Below are 17,397 nucleotides of genomic sequence, written 5' to 3'. Positions count from 1 at the left end.
TGTTCTAGAGATGTTTTCACTGCCCCTTAGGAGGCTCTGCAGTTCTCTACCTATGGGGAGGGGGGGCTGTTTCCTCCATTTTTCTCCATGGCTGGTAAGTCTTGTGCTTCCTGGATCTCAAGGTGACTGTAAGGTGAATGGCTTAGAGATGGATACGAAATTGAAACAGGGATATTACTTTTTGTTTGTCTACTGCTTTGAGTTAATTGGTGGCCCCTGTAGGAGTCAGAACTTTTCAAAAAACTTAGCTTTGAAGCCTCTGTTACATTATTACTTTCACCCTGTGCCTGTTTGCAAGTTACTGGCGAACTAGGTGCAGTGAGGTTTGTGGCTTCTGTCAGAGCATGTGTTGCCTTTAGTTCTGGCACATCTCCAGTTCCCTGAAGTATTAGACACAAATTTGTCTAATGGCAAATTTGAGAGTCCATATGTGAGAGTCCATACAGCCTAAATCCACATGTACAGCACAGGGTCCCTTCTGGCAGGATTGTGACATGTTTTTTAAAGTTGTCATCAGAGCTAGAGAGTCTAGCTTCCTTCTACAGCTAGCTTTGCTTCCACAGTCACCAGAACTTGAGACATAGACTCCCACTTATCTCCTATGTTTTTTTCCATCTCAAAGACAGCTCCCCTTGAATTTCTCAGTGGTTTGAGAGATTCCACTGCAAATGCTAGAGTTTCAGAAATGATACTAGAGCCTATGGAAAGAGGCAAAGGAATCAGATAGCCATTGACCCAATTATTATGTTTATCAAGTTTAGGTAGAATGAAAAGGAATCTAGAGGAATGGCTTCATTTGAGATAGAACTAGGGAATATGCCTTAGAGTAAAAATAAAAGTGCCTCAAAAGCTTTTTATAAAACCTCAAAGATATATACAAAAAAATCCCTTAGAAAGCCTTTTTGTTTTCCCTTATTACCTTCTCAGCATAGTTATATGATTCAATCTGAAGTAACAAATTTAGCTATCAATAGCATTTATAGAAATGATTGTGGAAATGCAAGATGGTGTACCATGAAAAATTTCTGCATAGCCTGTTCATGCATTGCACCCATCAGAGTTCTGTGTCCTAAAACAGCTGCTCAATAACCTTCACTGACTCTCTAGACTTTATCTGTCTGTCTCTCTGTCTGTCTGTCTGTCTCTCTTTCTTTTCCCCCTGCCTGTACCAGTTGTGCTGTTTTTCTTAAGGGCTCTGTGGCATCCATTGTTGATCAGTTCTCAAGTCCTGCTGGCTGTCTTATTCCTTTCTGGTGTCAGATTAGGAAAGCTGAGACTCTGAGAATGCTTAGCCCCTGATATCTTCTCTCATCTTCGTTTCTTCACTGTGGAAATTGTTCCTATTTGTATGAGCATTTCCTGCATACCATTGTCCAGTGAATACTGTCATTGCTTGATTTCAGCTTTTCTTATTTCCTGATTTGTTTTTCTCCTTCCAGTTAGCTTCTATATTGTCTAGTTTCCTGGCAAATTTTAGCTCTTAATATTGCTTATCATTTGTTTTCTTCCGTAATGCCAGCTCAAAATGTTTGGCTGAAGAAAGTAAAGATTTCAGCCTTTTAGAACTTTTGCTAGATTTGTGGTATGCGTAAGTAAATTTTTGTGAGGTCATCTTCCTGGGTCATTTTTCCTGGCGGTATGGTAGAGAGTCATATGAAAAAATAAAAACCATGTGAGACCCTGAGTTTAAGCTTTAGAACTAGCAAACACACACATGCATACACACACACACACACACACACACACACACACACACACACACACAGAGACATAATTTAAGAAATACCGTGAGAGACAAAGCAACCAGGACCAGGAGAGCTGGACAGTACCTTAGACCACCCATATATCAGGCATGAAAGAGGGAAGAGAAGAAGGAAGATTGAATGGGGTGTTTTAGATTCCCCTGTCATTCTAAAAACATTGAGCAAAGGTGGCAAAAGTTAATTGAGGCAAAGGCAATGTCAGAGGAGTCCCCACCTCCCACTATATTGCTGGGGGGCTGCACTCAGCAACTAGCTGGGAAAGGCCCATAGGAATAGGATCTATAATACACAAGGACAACAACAAAAACCCAAAACAGTGATGAGTTTTAGAGCTTAGTCATTGGCACTCTTGTTCTACCACAATTAAGGATCTAAGAGGAGAGTTCCTAACCAACAGGTAGACTACTCTCTCTAGAGTTCTGTGAACTCTAAAAATAATCAAGCACTGCCAATGTCAGATCATTAACCTTCATCAGTGACCTACTCACAAGGTTAATTTTCTTGAAATATTTGCTGTTGTATCACTTGATCCTGAATTATAGTTTGTAGAATTATAGAGCAAAGGAGAAGTCTAGGTATTTTTTAGGTAAATTTTCATAAATTTCCTCTTAAACTTATGAGAGTCTAGTGTCAAGGGTAGGAAAATCAAGTACTATAGCTTCTAGGTCCCTTATAAGATTTTGAGTTTGAAATCTGGGACCTGTATTAAATCACACGATTTTTCTTTCCACCAGTTTTGGAGCTTGAACTCAGAACCTAGGAGCTGTCCTGCGCTTTTTTGGTGAATTTGAGCATTTTACCACTTTAACCACAGCTCCATTTCCAGCTCTTTTTTTTGTGGTTAATTGGAGATAAGAATCTCATGGACTTTCCTGCATCGGCTACATTCAAACTGTGATCCTCAGATATCAGTCTTTTGAGTAGCTAGGATTACAGGTATGAACCATCAATGCCTAGCTTAATAGAAAATATTCTTTACCTATTGAATAAGTAGGATCATTTAAACTTTTGTTTTCATCTTCCATCTTATAGATGAAACCTACAAGTGAGTCAACATTGTCTCTATGGTGCTGAATTGATCTTCCAATTGATTTATTAATTGGAAGTATTTAATTTCCTCTATAATCTCTGTGCCATTTGACTCTTCATGAAGGACTCTCTGATTTAAAGAACATTCTGTTGTTTTTAATGTACTATGTGATTTCTTGTTTCTTTTGTATGTTCTGTCCCCTGTAGTATATCCTTGTTGTCACTGTATTTGATTTTGGTACCCTGGTATGGTATATACATTTATCTGAATTAGGGAAGGGAAGAGGAACAACAGAATGGTGAGACAAAGGACAAGGGGGGAACCAATGCGACAGTGGTATACATAAGACAATATGTTGGAAATGATCTGTCCAACTTGGCGGGGGTGTGGAGAACATAACAAATTTGACAAGAAATATACTGATGACCTTACTTATGTAACTGTAACCCCTCTGTACATCACCTTGAGAATAAAAAAAGAGAAAAACAATAAAGAATATTCTCTTTTCTTGCAGGTCTCATGCTGAGCACATTTTAGAGTTTTATTTGACCACTTTCCCTGCTTCAACTGTTATATACTTGTAGGATACAGTGAAACCCAATCTTTTGAGACGAGATTTGTAGGAATTTCATAGTATTTTTTGTTGTTACAGATCACCTGTGTGTTGATAAATCCATTTTTACTTGCATTCACTCTGGTGAAGTCTTTATCTATTTATCTTGCACCCTTTCAAGGATGTTTTCCCTGGTCATTCTTTTTTTTTTTTTTTTTGGCCAGTCATGGGGCCTAAACTCTGGGCCTGGGCACTCTCCCTCAGCTCTTCCGCTCAAGGCTAGTGCTCTACCACTTGAGCCATAGCGCCACTTCTGGATTTTTCTGCTTATGTGGTGCTGAGGAATCGAACCCAGGGCCTCATGCATGCAAGGAAAGCACTCTACCACTGAGCCACCTTCCCAGCCCCTCCCTGGTCATTCTTTAGCTGTCTACACAACAAAGACCAGACAATCCATGACAGAACTGCAGCAGACTTAGTTTTCTTTAGCCTGCTGTTAGTCTAGGAAATGTATATGAAGGCATGAGGAAGATCAGTTTTCATCATAAGCAGTCAGAGTCAAGTCCAAACAGTTGCACTGCAACTGTTTACCTCTAAGGCAGGAGGGCTGAATGAAGCCAAAGTTGTAGTTGGGAAAGAACAACAACCACTTCTGTCAGCTAGACAAAAAGGTAGTTAGCTGTTTTCCAGCACTGTGGGTAATCCTAGCTATGCTTTTTTAGAGGTGGTTCTGAAGTGGCTTTCTTCATGTATTTGGCATGAACATACATTAACTTGGTCATGCAATTATGACCTAGGAACTTTTCTACCATCTTATTCCACTCACAAACTTCACCTCCACTGATCTTACTCACACTATCACCCCACCCCACTCACACTATCGTTCCCACCCAGACAAATCAATGAAAAAGTCACATCGCTCATTGTTCATGAAGACTACTTTTGACCCAGCTCAGAAGTTTGACACTTCTTCCCCCTGAAATTAAATCTGTTTTTAATGTAAGTGTTCCTACATCTTCCTGTTTGCCAATGTGACATTCTGAAATCTGATCATGTCGCCAACTTGTTTAGGGATGGTCTTAGTCCCATTCAGGGCTAAGTCCAGCCACCTGTGGACTGGTTTGTGAGATTTTCTTCCTTTGTTCTGCTAATCTCCTTTGGGAACACAGATCTAAGGATGTTCAGCCCTTTCCCTCAGGAAACAGGCTGCAGGTCTCAGAGATTGCACTTTGCCCCATGAGGAGCCTCTTCCACTTTTGCCTGTTAAGCATGGGACATCCTACTGGGAAAAGAAAGCTTTATTTGGGCAGACACTAGGAATAAGAGATGAGAAAAACAGAAAAGTGAAAATTAGACTGAGAAGTTGAAAAATGAGAAGGAAAAGAGGGAGAATTTAAGAAAAAAAGACAAAAAGATATGAAAGAATGAGGAAAACAGGTTTCCTGTATGTAGTTTGGGTTCTTCCTTCCGTTGTTTCTTCATTCTTTCCTTTGCTCATCTGCCTTTATTTTTCTCAATGTTTGGGGTGGAACCCAGGCAATTAACATGTCTGGCAAATGCTTTACCCTGAGCTATTGTTGTAAGGTAAATCATCCCAGAAACCACATTTTAAAATATAGAATATTAGAGTCTTTATTATACAGTTAACAGGCTACAGGCTGCCAGTTGTTACAAAGGCCTGCAGCATGCAAATACATATAACCCCACTGGGAAACATGCTAAAGAGGAAAGAACTAACAAGAGCAATACCAACAAGCCAATTCAGCTCCAATGGAGAGCTGAATTGGGACTCCATGATGACTGGAGATGAGCCAGGAGACAGGACACAGGACACGATCACAGAGACACACTTGGTATGGTCCTGGTGGCTAGGCTGGTCCGGGCCTAAATAGTTCAGTGCAGGAGGCAGATCCTCAGGAAATTCCCAGTCCCAGGCACTGGACTGACAGATTCAGTAACCTATCAGCCAAGTGCCTGCCCCTGCCTCCAGGGATCCAGGCACACCCATTACCTGGTTTCATCCCCCAGTATGAAGACCAAATGCTAGAGCTTACCATCCACCATGTGGCCAATATGGCCCTGGCCAGACCTGACCTCCTTACTTCATTCCCTCCTTTTTTTCTTATGCACATGAAATCAGATCATTGATTTCTCTGTAAAAGGACTGAATTTTTGCCTAGGCCCTTTACTCTTGTAATTTATGGAGTCTCCAACAGTTAAAAGTTGGCTTTATATGGTTGGTACCCATACATGGTACCCATGTCAGGCAGGTTATGATTTACAAATCTATATCCCACAAAAAGATGTCCTGCAAACAAAGTCTTAGGTTAGGCAGATCCAAAACAGTCTTTCGCCAGGTATCAGCTACAGGTGATAGAATTAGGCAAGAAGGATTCCAGTCCACTTTTGACCATGGTAGAGGTGGTCAGGATGATGATGTAATCTCCTCCAGATGCTGCCAGGCCATTTTTGAACTTTACTCAAATAGGAATCTCCAGGTTAGAAGAGATGGGCTAGACAGCAGCAGCAATGTCTCCCAGTGGCTTCTATAGATTGTCACCCCTCCTGCTGAGGTACCTGCCATTTCTGCACAAACTGATTAAAGAAGCTTAACCTGAGGTGTGACTTTAATGAAATTTCCCACTACCTTCCTGGTTGCACACTGGCTCTTGCAGGCTGGAGCCCCACCAGTTTTTAAGGCAGTTTAGACAGCAGCTCCTCCTGGGTAATTTACCAAGGTGACAACTTTTTCTTCAAGCTGACTCAGGGGCATTGAGACTACCTAGTAAGGAACCTATAGCCTTAGCCTATTTTATCAACAGGTTGCCAGGATGAGATGTTATTAGGAGCAATATTTTACTCCAAACTGGAAATTACATACACATTTAACTTTTAACAAATGCATAGACCTTTTCTCCGGCTACAGCAGTGTAGCTTGTTTAGCATACTAGTTGGCAAAAGTATCTTTCTGGCTGGCTTAGGAATGTGATCTCTTGTGACCCTAACCATGCCTAAGTTACCTGTGTAGGCTTTTAGAGAGATCTCAATAGGGACACAATCTCAGGTCCACAACATTCTTTCCAGAATAGGTGAATTTAGGTGGCTGCTGCCAGCCCAAAAGTTATTGCCAATTAGAGCTTTGAGCAAATATGGGGGAGTTGACATTTTTAAACTATCCCCCACATTTTACAACCTTAGCTTTTTACTACTACCACAGATGACTAGCAAGTTCTTGTCCCTTTACAAGGTAGATAGTCATGGACATGAGGCATGCGTACAGACTATCTTCCCATGACCTCTTGGCTCTGACCAATTTAAGGGCCATGAACAAATGACTCCAGGATCTGACACCACCTCTGCCATCCGAGGAGTGGCTTACTACTCAGGATGCTCCATCATTTGCCACAGTCCCAGGAGTGCCCTACTCCATGCTGGAATAAAGGTACCCTTGGCATTTTCCTTGGTCGGTTGCTGGACTTGAACTCACAGTTTGAGTGCTGTCCCTCAGCTCTTCAGCTTGAGACTAGCACTCTGCCACTTTGAGCTCCAAAGCATCTCCACTTTTCCAGCACTTTGGTGGTGGATTAGTGATGACAATCTCTCAGGTGTTGTGCCAGGCCGCAGACTCCCAAAGACCACTAAGGAGCCGAATCTGATGCAAGTACACGAGAGCCATTTATTGCAAGCTCGAGCCTGGACTCACCAATTGTCACCAACACAGCGGGTCAGAGTTCTGAGTCCCAGCCACATGTTCAGCAGATTTTTATAGGGTATCCAGCAAGAGGAGGGGGTTTCCATCCTAGCAGTTACATGATTGGCTTAATGTTTGCGGGCTTCTACATAATTGGTCAGCATTTCATGGGCAAATTTCAGGGTAGGCTCATTGGTTAGGGGCATAATCATTTCCAGTAAAGGTAGGGGCTTTCTAACTTAGTGATTACAGGATTGGTTAAATCATACATAGCAAGCAGATCATTGGTTGGGATACATAAGACTAACCATAGGAATGGAGGCAACAATATATTTTTTAACTGTTTAGGACCCTACAGCTGCTTTTTCCAGGAACTTGACCAACCTGTCCATTTTCCAGTAACTGGGTTCATGTTTCTCAACCCTTTGTCTAACTGGCAGTTGCTAGGAGTATAATTGCAGTTTCGATTGTGGATTTTCCGAGAACTTTTCCAAAAACTTTTTTCAACTGTTTGTCCCTTAAGTGCTAACTTGTGTTCTTCCTCAACACAGGGACCTTTATCTACCCAGGCTGGCTTCAAATCAATTTTCAGATCAATGAGTCTTATACATATGTCCACTTTACTCCAATTAAAAGCAACAAAGATGGTCACTGGAAGTAGTTCTATAAGCATGGTCTAACCTGGAACCTTTTTGTTGGTCATGGGGCTTTAACTCTCGGCCTGAATGCTGTCCCTCGGCTCTTCAAATCAAGTCTAGCGCTTTACCAGTTGAGCCACTGCACTATTTCTGGCTTTATCTGCTTATATGGTGCTGAGGAATCGAAGCCAGGGCCTCATGCATGTGAGGCAAGCACTGTACCAGTGAGCTAACTTCCCACCAGCCCCTTACCTGGAACTTATATCTGACAAACTTGTGGGCCTGCTGGAAACTGTTACAAAAAACTTATAAAGGAAAACTGGAATAGCAATTAAACAATCATTTTGCTAATCCTAATTTACCTTTTTGTAATTTTAAAGAAACTTTTAGGACAATTTTAATTTTAAACTTGTCAGGGAGGCCAGCCACTCCCTTAGTACTTCCCAATTTTATAATGGGGATGCCATTTTTAATCCCTTTACCTAAAGTGACTTTACTTTGTATTTAAATGCTCCATTGGAACACTGGGCACACCCATTACCTCTTAGCCAAAGGTTTTTAAACTGACAACCTGGATTTTTTTGTTGTTGTTTTGTTTTTTTTTGCAGTCTGAATTATGATTAGGAAATCAGCAGTTTTTCTTAATGCAAGAATTACAAGCACTAAAACTGTACCAAGAATCTAGACTTTGTGTCTTTTTGTCCTTTTAAAACTACATCCAATTGCAAAAATAGCGTAGAAATCAAATTACATCACCTAAATAAACTCTTTCAAACTCTGCTTTAAAACCCTTTCAATTTAAATACATCCTAAGGGGCAGTTTTAGAAATATTACAACACCAATTTTTACCATCAGGTTTCCAGTGTCCATATGCATGCTAAAGAGACGGGATGAAGATGGGCCTGTTGGTCCATCCTACAGAATGGGCATACACCCAGTCTGATTCTAGGGTTAGATGAACTGCCTTTGTGCCAGCTTACCCTCTTCCACCATGCTTGGACTCCCTCCAGGGCCTGTCCCACCATGCATGGAGCTGCTGAACTGCACCTTTTTCAGAGCACCCCTCACCCCTGAAGATAAGCAAACAGACTTATTGTAAGGTATATTAAGTAGGGTTTCATTAGGAAGCCGATGAAGAGAACACCACACAATATTCAGGCAGAAAAAGAAGTTTATGTACTGAACTGCTGCCTCTGCCATGCATGGTGGAGAAGCATGGCTGAAAAGGAAAGGGGTGGAAGGGCACCTCTGGGCCAGTACTTATCTAGGCCAGGGACAGGAAGAGGTGTGGCCAGGTGGAGGAAAGGTGTGGCCACACTGGATCTGGATGTGACCTCAGGGTCTGGGACCCTCCTAAGGTCAGATGGGAGGCCTGTGACCAGAGGTGGCCTAGGATGTGACCTAGCAGGAGGAGAAGGTGACTGCTTCCAGGTCTGCCAGTTACCTAGGTAACAGATACTGGGTGGAAACTTAGCCAAGAGGGAGGGAGGTGTCCCTGTGCAGACCTTACACTTATCCTAAATTTTCCTGTGCTTTTTAATCTCAGACTGAGAAACCAAGCAGTTTAGACACACAGAAGAAGCAATGTCTTTAACAGTGGTAAACAAAACTTTACATCCAAATTCTAACACTCATTCCCAAATTTTAGCAGTGGTGGGAAATAAATCTCAAGTTTCCAATGTGTTTTGCTAAGCCAGATAACTTGATTACAATGCAAACAGTCTTATGTATCAGAACAGTAGATTTTTGGTTTCAAAATTAAAGAATCCTTACAAAATCTTTTAACTAAAGTTCTTTAAAACAAATGCAATAAACCTTTTACACTTTTGGTAATGTCCAAACTTGCTGACCTTTCTTTCAGTTTAAACTTAATTTACACATTTTTTTAACATCATGATGACAATTTTTATCTTAACAAGTTCATACACACATTTCTGTGCACAAAGATCTTAAAGTGTGCAAAATAAATATCAGCCATACATTTTCCTGATTCTTAGTGGCAAGAGATTTTTTTTTTTTTTTTGCCAATCTTACTCTTGATGACCAAGATTAAGACAAAATTTTAACAAATTCCTTTGCTGGTCTACTTTTACCAGGGTTAGTTTGTTCTACCAAGGCATATTAGCATCTCAAATGTTTCTATTGAAGAATGCTGAGTGCGGGTTCCCTGGTGCCCAAATTTGACCCACCCAGTACTTGACTCTAGTTTTGTCCCAATTGTCTAGAACATTTTACACATTAACTGACCTTTTGAATACCATCAATTGGAAGAAGGGAGAGGTTACCAGAAGCTAATCTCTCAGCCCACCAGGCTGCCTGACTTTTTTCACCAATTTTAGTCAGTTGCACTGAATTTAAACTGCTAAGAGTAGCTACTTGTTTGAACCAGGTGCTCAGCTACCTGTACACTCCCAAATGGCTCCTTGCAGAAGAAGGGGTACAGTACATAGCAGGCTTTGATCCCCCCACCTCCATAAAGACACAAGATCAAACACAAGAAGAGACACAAGACCAAGACAAACACAGAAAAAGCCAGGCTAAGCTGGGGCCTCTCCCACCATGAGTGGATCCCCCAACACAACCGTATCTAGAACTCCTTACTGTATGAGAGTCACAGAATCTGCAAAACACAGTACCAGAGTCTGCCAAGTGAGCCTCTCATAGTGCCACCAGAACTTCTCAGATTCATCAACTGAGAGGAAGAAGGATGGGGTAACAGGCACATCTGCTCCCCTATCCTCTTCAATTTCCAGATGGACCTGTCCCCAGGTTTCAGAAAAACATATAAACACAATATAGGACAGAGTACAGAGTACAAGACAGAGAAACAGGGATTTACTTCCGGAAGATTTCTAAGTGACTCCAAAAAGATGTTTGGATGGCAAGTCTGGCATTGACTAGCTGGCTGTCCAAGTGACTAAAAGACCACAGGGCCCTGGAAGTTCCCAGGGGGCGTGCCTTCCCTGTTGTGGTTTCTGTCCCATGGCAGCCAGCTTATCCAGACCATCCACCGATGGCCTCAAGGAACCCCAGATGCCCTACTTGGCACTAGGGCCCCATGTTGGGTGCTATATGTTGTAAGATAAATCATCCCAGAAGCCACATGGGGAGGGGGCAGTTTCCTTCCCCCTGTATGAAGACAAGATGCCAAACCCTACCAGCCACCATGTGGCCAATATGGCGCTGACTAGACTGACCTCCTTACTTCATTATAACCCCCAACCAAATTCTTTTATAGAGTATTATTGATTTTCCTTAGAAATTTCATGTTACTTCCTATAAACTTTTCTTGCAGTAGTTTTCATAGAAAAATTACAAAAAAAGGAAGGTATTGTGAATTATGCTATATAATTCAGAAGCCTGGTTCTGTAAGCTGACTGGCTTACAAATACAACCACAAAATGCTGCACAATTAAATGGAACTTTGTAGGTCCAAAGTAGGCTTTGAAAAAAACTGTATTTTTTCTTTCTATCTAAAAACTATTTTGACTTCTCCAAAAAAAAAAGTAAAAACCATGAAATAGTTTGGGCTACAACCACAAGACATTTGCTAATCTTTGATCATATCGACATTCTAGTAGATTCTGTTAAGCAGTTTCAAAATACACTTCAGAGAATGGGGAATAGAACAGCATCCAGATATCCACACCTGTGAAGGCCTATCAGCCAAAAAATTTTTTTTCCTCTTAATAATCCAAATGAACATATCTAGAATCCCTTTTCCTGCAAGTACATGCACCAACCCAGATAAAAGAGCAAGGAGTCTTTATAACCTGTGTGGTGACTACATCCCACTCCTCAGGTAGTGGAGTATAGCAGACAAGCTCTCGCATAGCCTGGCTTACAAAGAAAAAAAGCCACATTCAGGTGGCAGGATATGTGATAGTAAGCAGGTCTTACAAAAACAGAATTAACAATTAATATTCCCAAATAGCAATTTCCAATAAACAGAGTAAGTCAGAAGCAAAGACCACATTCTGGATTTTCCCTTTGTTAGGGATTTAACTGATGCTTACCAAAACATGTTCCAAGCTTCCTATTTACCAAAACACACCCCAAGCTTACTATTTACCCAATCTAAGACCAGACCACCTTCCTGTTGCCAGGCTCTTCCTGAATTCTGCTTTTTTTTTTTTTTTTAAACTGCATTTCAGTAACCTGGTGTTTAACTTGTTTATTATTTCACTCCCTAATGCCTTGAATGCTTTGCCCTATTTTTATTTTATTTATTTATTTAGTCACTTATAATGCCTGAACTCTAGGCTTGGGGCACTGTCCCTCTGCTCTTCAGCTCAAGATTAGTGCGCTATCATTTGAGCAACAGCACCATTTCCAGCTGACCCACCTTCCCAGCCGTGCCCTATTTTTAATAACCAATTATTTTCTTTTTTCTCTGATTTTACATTTTATACATGCAATGTAATAATTTCAATTTTTCTGTTACTATAAGCAGAAATAAGTGCAATTACTGGGAATCATACAATTTTCTCCTACAAAAAATGAACTTCCTATAAAGCTACCATTGTCTTCCTCCTCAAATATACTTAAATAAATCAATAAAATGGATGGATACATGCTGTTATGCCTTCATTAGTTTGACTACCAACATTACACTGCCATCCTATTTCACTCTAGACAGAATAATGATCATCAAGGAAACAAACAATGAATGCCAGCAAGGGTTGGCAAAAGAAGGACTCTCATATACTGCTCATGGGAATGTAAATTAGTGCAGCCATTATGGAAATCAGTATGGAGATTCCTCAAAAAAACTGAAAATTGTCCTATCTTATAACCCTGACATATCACAAACCAATATAAAAGAGAGATGCCTGCATACCCGTGTTTATTGTAGCTGTGTTCACAATAACACAGCTGTGGATTTGGCTGAGGTGTCTAACCATCAATTGAAAATTAAAGAAGATTTGGAATATGTTTATACATGCAGTAATACTCAGCCATAAAAGAAAATCAAATTATGTCATAAGCAGTTTTCCATGAATGCTCTTTATAATCTTCAGATGTGTTATGCATCATGCATGGCTGCCTCTCTGTGTGAAGCTAGCTACAGGACTCAGATATCAGTGGCCCTTGTTAATACCACACACAGACAAGAGGAGGGGTGAAGGTTTTAGCAGACACATGCCCTGCTCAGTGTGCTCCATCTTCTTATTCTTTTCTCCCTATTAGCCACAGAGACATTTTCTATAAGCAATAACATTCTAACATTAAAAAGTATTCTGATTTTAAAGGAGGATGAATACTCAATCCTTTCCCATGAGTAAAAAATGGAAGATAATATACTGAGATGACATTGCATCAATTAAAATTGTTCATCCATTATTATAGCATGCGTAGGTGTGTGATATCTCCATGGTAATGACTTACTCTGCCGGGAGATGAACTTGACATTTGATACTGATACAACTTTAAAGACAAAAGACTTTGTAGTGTGGCTTATTACAGCTTCCTTGAGGTTTGAAGAACTTCATTTTCCAAAAATGGAAATGCGAGATTGATCGCAGTCTAAGTGGAGAAGATGGCAGCCATTTACTTTTATATTCTGCTTTTTCGTCCTTCTGGGTTTCCAGTGTGCTGTCCTGCCTTTCTGTTCCATTCTCCACACTTCTACAGCCTTGGGGCCTATGAAAGGGGCAGGGATCTAACACCAGTAGTTAAATCCAGAGCTCTTATACTTTGGATAAAGTCCTTTAATTTGAACTTAAATAAGAATTCAGTGTTAGTGGTTATTTGTATTTCACAAGATTCTTTACTCCATAATTAAGAGAACTTCACTAAAAGAGTGAGGGTGAATGGGGCCTGGAGCAAAAGGACCTTGTGGTCCATTGGCTTCAACTTCCTCATTAGGTTTCTGTCTCATGAGTCACTGTTCCTATTTCAACCTCTGTGTCACCTGTGTAGATGTGGAAAGGGAAACTGGCCTTGCATCAAGACCACGGGGAGATGTAGATCCCTATTTCTTCTATTCTCTTTAGTTTCAGGCTCACTCATCTCTTCTCACAACCACAGGATCCTCTCAAATGCCAGCAGGCCCCTGCCTTACCCCTCAGAAGCAGAAAGAGACTAGCAAAAGGTCCCAGTAAAGACCTTTCCAGGGGTTTCTGTAGAGAGGACTTTTTCTGTGCTGTCTTGAATTCCCAAGTTTCCCTTGTAACACTTTGCCCTTCATCCTGACCACAAAGGTCCTTTCCCATGAGGCCACTCCTGCCTTCCACCTGGTATCTTCCTCCACTTCACTGTCAAATCTCACTTTGGATTGCCTAAAACCTAAGCATAGAATGAACGGTCTCTTCCATTCTTGGCACTCAGGTCTATTAGGCCACCTCCCTTTCTATCTTTTGTTTAAATTAATTGCATTAAATTGATTTTATAGATTTTTCTTTCTGAGTCATCAGCCACCATTTAATAGTAATATAGGATGTCTCCTTGGATTGCTTTGATGGACTTTCTCTAGGGTGATTAACAACTCATTGATCACTGTTGCCTGGGTCCTGTGGTAACGCCTTGTACTTTGTTTCTACTGCAGTGGACTGCAAAGCCCCTAAAGGCTTGTCTATTTGATTTGTGTCTGAATTGCTTCCCATCTACCCACCAAGGTCTTGAACCTAACTATGGAAATATTTGTTCAATGGAAGTAAATGCCAAGAAAATGGAGTTCCTGTTTGCTTACTGAGGCTCAAATACTTCTGACACAGAGTGTATTCCCATACAGGTCCAGATTTTCTATGATTTTTCTCAATTTCAGAAAAAAGACTCATTATCACATAATATAGCTTGATTTTGGAATTGAAAATGGCAGCACTTCATTATTATGTATTTTTTTGGTATTAATAAGAGGTATGCACTATTGCTTCCAGCTCCCTAACATTAAGAGGAAATCTCATGAATTTTTGTGCCTGGACTTTTCCCATGACAGACTCAAGCAGTTATGCCTAACTATGAGTTGGGTAGTGGGAAAAGGGTCTCACAAACTTTTTTATTCTGCTTTGGCTAGCTTTTAATCATGATCCTTCTAATCTCAGCTTCCCAAGTAGCTAGGATTATAGGCATGAGCAATTGATGCATTTCTTCTTGCGAAACTTCGGAGAATATTATTTCTGCTGTGAACTCAGGGCCAATATTTTATTTTTCTAAATTGTATCTTGATTTATGATGCCTATAGCACATACAAACTCATATACACACATGCATGTGTGCACACGCACACACACACACACACACACACACACACATTTATCCTCCAAATTTTATCACAAAAATTCTCATAACCAGGAAGAGAAAGAAGATCAAGATGCCCAGATGTAGTAATAGCATTTTACATGGAGGATTTCAAATCTCACACGTCTGATGCCAATGGCTCATACCTTTAATACTAGCTACAGAGAAGGCTACGATCTGATGATCATGATTCAAAGCCAGCCTAGTCCAAGAGACTCAAAGCCAGGCCAGTCCCAGAGACTCTTATCCTCAATTGAATACTAAAGTGGGGGGTGGAGCGAGCCAAAAGCTGGGCTGTGGCTCAAGTTAGAGAGAATTAGCTTTGAGCAAAGAAAAGCTCAGGGACACCACCAGGCCCTGAGTTCTAGCCCCAGGACCAGCATAAAACAAACAAACAAACAAACAGAAAACCCCACAAATATCTGAGCGTGCTATAGGATTCAGGATAGGATGGGGAAGTCTTTTTCTCCCATCCCTCAATATTGTGAATATAATGAAGCTGAATACTTCCCCAAACAAAACAGGTCTTTCGAAACATGGGTGTGAGTGAGTTTTAAATTCTACTTTTTGCCTCTTCCGAATCCTTTCTTACTGCTTAGTCACCAAACTCCTGCTGACCTACGATTCTGAACTTCCTCTCTGTCTGTATAGAATTGTAGCACTGAATAGCATACTTTTTTTTTTAAAGGCAGAATTTGGGGCTTGGCACAGAGGAAGGGCTCCAGCTAACTCTGCAGAAAAGAATCTAATTAGTTAGATGGGATTCGAGAAGCTGAGTTTTTCTAGGACACCTGGCTCACCCTTCTGTGTAATGGAAGTTGTCACTAGCCTTTTGCTGGCAGCTGAGACATCAGGCTGTGGGTGTCACTTCTCATTTGAATTAAATGCTACTTCCAGCATGACATCTCAGGCACCCATGAGCTGCTGGTTGCTTAGGCTGAGGAACTGTTACTGGAAGTCCCTTTAAACACAGATACACTGTAATTTTGCACAGGGGCGTCAGCTCAGGAGAAGAATGAACTTCCTCCACATCAAAACTATCAGCCACAGAGTAAACAATGTTATCCTGTGGGGTGGAGGTGGCTTGGCTAGTGGCAAAAGGGTGACTCTTTGGGGATATCAAAGGAGGGAGAACAAAGTGAGTCTCAGAGCTATTGGGATTCAAAAGTTAACTATAGCTTTAAGCCCCAGTCTTCTCATACATAGCAAGGTAAATACTATGCAAATTCATTGATAAATTCAGTGCATACATATTGGAATTCTACTGAGCAGTGGGAATTCTTCTAAGGATGGGGATATGATGCTAAACAAAACAGACAAAATACCTGCCCTCAAGGAGCTTGTATGTGAAGCTAGAACAATTGGCAACAAGAAAATTAATAACTGGCTCATATGTGATAAAACTATCATGAGGCAGAGAATGGTGACAGGGATGCTGATGCTGCCAAACCTGCAAGACTGAATGAAAGTTAATCCATTTATTAAAATAAAATGCAATATAATGAGGACGATTTATTACACATTTCCTGGATTCCTAGCATATGGAAAGCCCTATTCCTTAACTAAACCTCCAATCAATGTGGACTAACTCTGTCATTTTTCATCTGCCTTAATTGGCTCTTTGTATCTATGTGACTTATTAAGTCATTGTAGCTGGTAAGGGTTGAAATGGACAATGGATTCCAGTGTGAACATCTGGCTCATAGCAGGCACCCACTTAATGATGTGGCAGTGGATGAAATTTGTAAATATTATTACACTATTGGGCAATTTTGAAGGTTATAAGCACTTAAATTTTTGTGCATTTAAGAAATCTTGCATATGGTAGAATGCTAGAGGCATGGCACACACAAAGTAATACAGAACCCTACTTTTTTCTTTTCTCTAGGTCTCCATTGAGATTGGAAGGCTCTGTCCCAGGAACACATGAGTGATAGCAACAGCGATTTCTGCGGTCTGATTCATGTGCTATGTTGAGTTATTTTAAAGCTGAGTTTGTTTTAAAGTTAAATTATGGTGGTCGTGATGGGGTAAATAACAATGGCATTTCCTGTGGTCAGCAAAGACATCTGGACTTGGGTGAAATGTGGAGAGGGATAAATAAATAGGCAAGGAATTCATGGGAAGGAGAAAGAGGGTAAAACAGATGGGATGGCTTGTTTGCAAAAATTAATGGAGCTTTAGTCAAAAACTGGAAGCAACCCAAATGTCCATCAACAGGATAATGGCTAAACAAATGGTAGGATATTCCTCTAATGAGATGGCATTCAGTGATTAAAAATGAGGACCTACTGGCCTGCTCCACAGCATTGCAGAACATCAAATGTATTAGACTGAAGAACATACATGTATCAAAGTATACATTGCATGATTCCAATGGCAATTCAAAGTAGAGGCAAAATTAATCTTTGGAACTAGCAGTGGGAAAAAGTGCTGTACTAGTGGGCTTAATTGAAAGGGGTGAAAGAAATAGCATGGGGTA

The sequence above is a fragment of the Dipodomys spectabilis genome, unplaced genomic scaffold (genome assembly GCF_019054845.1).
Source record: "Dipodomys spectabilis isolate Male_0828 unplaced genomic scaffold, ASM1905484v1 ptg000365l, whole genome shotgun sequence".
In the NCBI taxonomy this organism is placed as follows: domain Eukaryota; kingdom Metazoa; phylum Chordata; class Mammalia; order Rodentia; family Heteromyidae; genus Dipodomys; species Dipodomys spectabilis.
This window is presented reverse-complemented; position numbering follows the sequence as displayed.